The 7,500-nt window shown below is 37.2% G+C and overlaps 1 protein-coding gene across 1 annotated transcript in view; it reads right to left on the reverse strand.

The window, feature by feature from the left end:
• Positions 1-7,500, reverse strand: part of LOC125033927 (serine/arginine repetitive matrix protein 1-like) — a 33,273-nt gene that overhangs the window by 6,610 nt on the left and 19,163 nt on the right. The gene's annotated exons all lie outside the window — the stretch shown is intronic.

Here is a 7,500-nt window from a genome sequence, read left to right on the forward strand (position 1 = left end):
CAACCTCCCCTCCATGGCGACTTGGCGTTTTCCTCAGCTCCTCGTTCCTCGCCCGTTTCTCCGGATGGCAAGACACATGGCAATGGCTTCTTCGGCGCTAGTTCAAGCTCAGGCGGAGATTGGACGGGATTTCGCTCCTGATCTGCGTCAGATATCACGGCTGGAAAGGCTGCTCGACAGACAGTCTCGCGGAAAATGGGCGGCTGGACTGCATCAAAAGTAGATATTCCGCTTTTCTTTTTCGTATTCTTAATGTTCGTCCTCTTTTTTTTTTTTTTTTTTTTTTTTTTTTTTTGCTTTCTTCTTATTATTCTTATTGTTGGTGTTATTTTGCTTCTCCTTCTTCTCCTTCTTCTTCTTCTTTTTCTTCTTCTTACTCTTCTTTTTCTTCTATTTCTTCTTTTTCTTCTTCTCCTTCTCCTCCTCTTCCTTTGCCTTTTGATTTACAGTAACTGTAAATGAACTTTTACACCAACCGTTTGGCTAGTTAGTGTAAATTGCTTACAATGACCGGTAATTGGTCGTTGTTGGTCATACTCCGATTTGATTTTCATTCTCTTTTTTATTTCTTTTTATTTTCTATTCTTCTTTCTCTGTTTGAAATTTGTTTAACATTTTACATGCATTACCTCGTTTCTCGTTTTTTTTTTTTTTTTTTTTTTTTCTTCGAACTGAATTACATTCGCATTTTTCTTTCTCCTTTCCTCTGTCTTGCTCTTCCTTTCTCTCTTATCTCTCCCTCATCCTCATCCTCTTGGGAAATAGGAAGAAACAGGAAGCACTTTTTCGTGTTATTTTCCTCTTATCATCCTTCCTCTCTCTTCTCAGTCCCTGTTCTTCCTCCTCTCTTCCTCTACTTCCACCTTCACCTAAACTCCTTGCGTTTCCACCTCCTCTTCTTCCTTTTCCACCTACACCAAAGCTCATCAATTTCTCTCCTTCACCTCCAACCCCTCCTCCACCTCTCCCTCCACCTTCACGTCCACTTGCCCTTCCTCCTTCTCTGTTTTCACTACCGCTTCCATTTTTTCTTCTACCACCACTTTCTCCTCTATTTCCTCCTTTATCCACCTCTTCCATCTTCAATACCTCCACCTCTATCACTAACCTCCTCCTCCACCTCTACCTCCATCACCCACCCCTCCATCACGTCTCCTCCATCGTCCCCCCTTCCTCCACTCCACCTCGACCACTACCTCCACTCCCCCCCCCCCCCTTCTCTACTCCACCCAATCTTCCTCCTCCACCTCCACCCCCCCCCCCCCCTTCCCCTCCAACACACACACTTCTGAAGTTTGCAAGGAACAGGAAGGGGCGTTGAAGGCGACAGGAAATGCCACAATGCTTCCAGAGGCGAGAAGTTCACAAGAAGAAAGTCTCAGGGGAACTAAACAGAACACTGAGGGAGGAAGAGACAAGGAGGATGGAAAGGGAAAGAAAGAAAGAAAAATTATAACGAGGATCCGAAGAGGAGACGAGGGGGGGGGGCGGATGAGAAGAGAGGTTTGAAGGATAGATGGAAATCCAAAGAGTGTGGAAGAAGGAGAAGCAGAGGGTCATGGAGGATGAAAAGGTAGAGAAAAGGAGAGAAAGAGAACGAAATGAGGTTGCTATTAAAATTTGTAGAGGGAGAGAGGAAAAGAAAAAGGAAGTAACAGGGAATAAAAAAAAATAAAGAAAGGAAAAGCAAGAGTGAGGGAGGAGGAGAATTAGATGGAGGAGAAAGAGGGGAATAAATAAGAATAGAAAGGTAGATAACGAGAGCGAGAGAAAATAAAGTTGCTACCATGCTCTGGAGAGATGAAAGAGGAAGGAAGGTAAAGGGGAGGAAATGGGGGAAACAGAAAACAGGAGATAAGAGTGAGACAAGAATGAAGAGAAGCTGAGCACTGAATAGATCTTTAAGAGTAACAGATGAATAAGAAAGAAGGAAAAAAGACAGAAGAATAAAAGAGGATAAATAGACAGAGAAAACATAACAGAAGATGAGATAAGGATGATATGAGGAACCGGAGAGCGAATGAGAAGGAAGACATGAAAAAGAAAGGTGGAACAGATGATAAGAGAGAAGAGGTCGAGAAAAGGGAGTAGAGAAGAACGAAAAAATATATATGTGTGTATATATATGTATGTTTGTATGTATCTATATATATATACACATATACATATATGTAAATATGTGTGCATGTGTGTGTGTGTGTTTGTGTGTGTGTGTGTGTGTGTGTGTGTGTGTGTGTGTGTGTGTGTGTGTGTGTGTGTGTGTGTGTGTGTGTGCGTTTGTCTATGTATATATTTACACATATATATGATTGAGAAATGGATGAGAGAGAAAATAAATGGAAGAGCGAAGTTAAGTATCGAAGAGATAACAAAAAAAAAATAAAGATAAGGTTGAAGACCGAGGAACGAAGGTAGAGAGGATAAAAAGAGATGAATAAATGATAGGAGATAAGAGATAGACAAAAGAGCAGGAAAAAAAAATAAGATATTGTTGCTACGAGGAATCGAAGAGTAAGGAAAGAAGAAGATAAGGAAAAGCATAATGATAAATGGTAGAGAAAAGAGAGAGAAAAAAAGAAAAGAGGAAGATAAAAGAAGAGGAGGAGGAAAAAAAGTTATAGAAAAGGGAAATGAAAAAATGCTGAAAAAAGAATAATAAATCATAAAGAAATAGAAAATGGGGAAAGATTAGAGAAAATGGGAAAGTGCGTAGAGTAAAGGAGGAGGAGGAGGAAGAGGAAAGGGAGAGGAAGAAGAGGGAGGAGAGGGAGGAGGACGAGAAGGAGGAGTAGGAAGAAGGGGGAGGAGGAGAAGGAGGAGGAGGAGGAAGAAACGGGGGAGGAAGAAGCAGAAGCGGAGGAGGCGGTGGACGCTGAGGAAGTGGTTTAAGTAAAAAAAAAAAAAAAAAATAGATAACAACAGTGAGACAAGTAGGATGGAAGAGCGATATTCTACAAACACACACACACACACACACACACACACACACACACACACACACACACACACATATATATATATATATATATATATTTGTATATATGTACGAGTATATACATAGATTTACATATATATATGTACATACATACATACATATATACATACATATATATTTATATATATATATATATATACATGTATATATACATATATCTATCTATATATATACATATATATCTATCTATATATCTATATATATACACATATATATACATACACATATATATATACATATATATATATATGTATACTTACATTTATATACATACACATATATAAGTATGGCCAAGCCTTTCCGACGGCGGGGTACAGAGCGCTCCAAAGTTGCCGTTTGCAAAAGCCCTTTAAAAGCAACGGAGGCGACACCCACTCAGAAAAAATTCCGGAGAATATCGTGAAAGACCTTTGGAAGTGCTCGGAAAATGCGATTCGTCCCCTCTAGGTTGTTCGTAACAGCTGCTCTTTTGTGATAATGAGAACCAACGTGACTTATTTTCGCAACTAAAAGGATTTCGTAACGTGTTTACGTAAAATACTTAACGTGAGGCGATGTGATGGCGTTCATGATAATGTTTCTTATTTTTTACTTTTTCTTTTTTTCTTTTAGCTATGCTGACTTTGTCTCTTTCTTCTGTTGTTTTTTTCTTTCGTTTTGTTACTTTTTCTCCGTTTTTTTCTTCTTTTTCTTTTGAAACGACCTACTTGGATACGATAGGTGACATATTTTAGCCGAAATGAAAATAAATAAATAATACAATATATATATTACATTGCGGTTGTTTTTTTTATTTTATTTAATTTTTTTGTCGATTAGAATAAATGATGCGGGGCCCAATTAACTTAATTACATAAATCTGGGAAAATGTGAACGCAAAAGCCGCTCCAGATTTTCGAAAAAAAAAGTAATTACGGATTTATAATTATTTTCCGGATGAAAAGTATATATAAAGCCCAGCTTTTTACTGCAAAAAGGAGGGAAAACAAATCAGGATATATTGAGAAGGGAAATATCCAAACCTAAAATAAGTCTGTATCCCTTGAAAGATATACCAAGCTTTCAATCAATCAATCATCACATTTAATGATTGACATAAGAAAGATTTACAAAAAAGGAAAAAAACTTTAAAGCATAAATAATAATAACGATCTAAGAAAAAAAAAAATCAAAGTGACTGATACGTAATAACTATCAGGAAAAAAGGCGTATTAACGACCCGAGTAAAAGTATCCGTCCCCAGTTTTGAAAGAAAAGAACGCCGCCATTCTCGGTCAATTTAAGCGACTCTTAAATTTTCTTAAGTGCCAATTCGGACGAGGATTTAGACGAAGATTAAGATGAGTTGCATTATGCCCGCGGTCTCTATGGCCTTGGGGGGGGGGAGGGGGGGAGCAGGTGAGGCAAGGAAGGCGGGAAAAGGAGGAGCCATCAATCACTATGAATCTCATTTCGCAAACTTTGATAATTGGATGAAGAGAGAGAGAGAGACAGAGAATAATGGATAAAAGAAATCGAAGAAAATTCGGGTTGCATTTTGCGTGAGGTCCGATTGTCGATTTTGTGGCGTATTGCTGGCTTTTCGATTTTACAAGAACACCCTTTTATTTCGTATCTGCACTTTCCTTCTTTCTCTCTGATTTATTTCACATCTAGAAATATTTACTGGTTCTCTGAGAAACGTGTATCTTACTTCCTCTCTACAATGACAACATGTACATTAGTTTCTAGCGTTCCCCGACCTGCAGCAATACGGCTTTGTTACGTTTTCTTTTTCGGGATTTTCATTTTCTGTTCCCTTTGTTAGCCGGGTAAACAGTCCAAGAATGTACAGATCGTACGAATTCACATTGGCCTATGCTTATCTATCCACCTATCTACCAATATACATATAAGAATCCATGTACAATATATACATTTAATTCCTATATCGGTCTATCTTTTAATCTAGCTAGTTTGCATGCGTGTGCGTACGTCCTCTAAATAATTATCGATATCCGTATAGATCCCCCTTTCTTATCATTTCTAATCATTTCTTATCTCTCTTTTTTCCTTCGCTAAATCTCTCTTAATCCGCCCATTACGAGACCCTTTGTTTTAATTTCCCGCGAGGACGCAAGGCCGCCCGTAATCACCCGTCGCTTTTAATACCCGGATGACGAGGAGCTCGGTCCTCGTGGTGCGGCGGACGTGAGGTGCCGGTTATTCCTTTTTTTTTCTATATTTTACGGGTTTTTTCTCTTTTAGGTGTTGTGAAGAAAGATTGTATGGGGATACTGTATATGTAAAGATGAAGGTTATTGTATGACGACTGTAGAGAATGCATTTGTCTAGGTTCCGTTATTATAACCGTTTTTATTATCGTTATTATTATTACGATTATCATTGTTATTATCATTATTGTTATTACCTTTATCAGTATTACTACTGTCATCATTATCGTATTTCTTATTGTAATCATTATCATATTTTTTATTGTAATCATTATCATTATTTACTACTAGCAGAATCAGTAACATTAGTAATGGTAATAGTAACATTAATAACAATAGGAATTGGGTAGTAAAAACAGTAATAGTAGCAGCAGTCGCAGTAGTAGTAGCAGTAATAGCAGCAGTGTTAACAATAGGAATAGGAGTAATAATGCGGTAATAGTAATATAAATTGGGGTAATGCTAGTGGTAATAGTAACAGTGGTGGTGATAGTAGTGTAGTGATATTGTCTTTGCTGTTTATTGCTATTGTCATTACTATTGTTACTACTACTGCTATTGCTCCTGTCCTGCTCCTGCTGTTACGACAGTTACTACTACTGTTTTTTTACAGCAATGATATTTAGTACTACTACAATTACTACTTATACGCCCACTGCTATCATTACTCTTATCCTTTATCGTTATATATTAATAAAATCTTCCTCGGTCGAGTGTGTAATGCATATTGCTTTTTTCCCCTACACTTTTCCTTGTTTTCCTTCCCCTAAATGATGTTTATGTTCACACTGTGTACGGAAATTAAAAAGGAAAATTCCGTAATTGCTTATTCCATACTTTGCCTTTTCCCCGTGAACTCATTTTCGTCCTTACCTGCGCTCAAGTGAGACACGCACTTCCATATCATAAATAGAGTGCATTACGTAAGCTTTTTTCTTTTAAAAAATAGGATATATGAAGTAGTAATGATAATAACAACAACAATAATAATAATAATAATAATAATGAATAATAATAATGATAATGATGATGCGACAGCAAAAAATATTTATTCATGAATTTGATTTCCTTTTTCTTTCTTAATTCAACAGCTTCTTAAAAAAAGAAAAAAACAAAAAATTATCCTAAATCGCATATTCTCAAGTGATATTTGTGCTTATAACATTACACCATCTATTTTGCACAATCTTTACAATTCTGCATCAACAACCCATTCTTATAACTTTCCTTTACCCCAAAAGGCATGTCTTACTGTGAAATCTTTGGCCTCCTAATTAATTTCCAAGAATACGTTACAGTGCGTTCTCTGTGGGCCTTATCAAGAAAAATTATTATCATGAAAATCTGTCCTTTATCTTCACTAGCTGTCACTGAATCGTTATGAAAGGGGGGGGGGGTGAAATTTGAATAACGTATTCTTACAGCTATAGATTTTACCTTATCCAATAACCTTATCAACAGATCTCTTGTTCAGTCCGACTTTCCAATAACCTGAGACCCCGTATTTCATTTCGTTACCCTTAATATCTCTTTGATTAACGGAACTTTTTTGCTGGGAATTAGCTCTGCGCTTCGTTAAACTCATAAAAATTCGTTTCCTATTGTTCCGCTCGTTCTGAGTTACTTATGTTTTACTCATTTGTTCGCCGCTTTGTATTCATGCAAATAATTAACCTGTTAATTTCTCTTCAATAACACATTTCTGCATTTGTTGTTGTTTTCTTTCATACTTTTTCTGCATCGCTCAGGATTCGCAATAGCTAATACACGCATACGCACACACACACACGCACACACACACGCACACACACACACACGCACACACACACACACACACACACACACACACACACACACACACATATGTGTATATATATATATATATATATATAAAGTGAATCAATAAATAAAATTCAAAAAGCTAAGCCGTTAACTTTCTTTCCCACCTTTTCTCAAGATCCGTAAATTTCCCGCCAAGATTTGCCAAATAAGGCACGTTCAGCAGCAGCTTTCCAGGTATATCAGAATTTATGTCCGGAGTCGTAAACAACTTTCTTTGTCTGCTCCATTAACTAGCCGAAGAGTGCATTGAAAATGTGCGTTATACGATCTGTTATAATGGGCTATATGTTACGGCGTTCTGCGGACGAAAATACCCAGACTCCATTTGCAATTTTATTATAATTCGTAGGCTGAAATAAGGTTTTCTCCTTAAACGCAAACCCTTTTCTTAAGCGCAAGAACTGTTTTCGTTAATATTATCCCGTTTTCATTATTTCCATACGCTTATTA

This window comes from Penaeus chinensis, chromosome 17, assembly GCF_019202785.1.
Source record: "Penaeus chinensis breed Huanghai No. 1 chromosome 17, ASM1920278v2, whole genome shotgun sequence".
In the NCBI taxonomy this organism is placed as follows: Eukaryota; Metazoa; Arthropoda; class Malacostraca; order Decapoda; family Penaeidae; genus Penaeus; species Penaeus chinensis.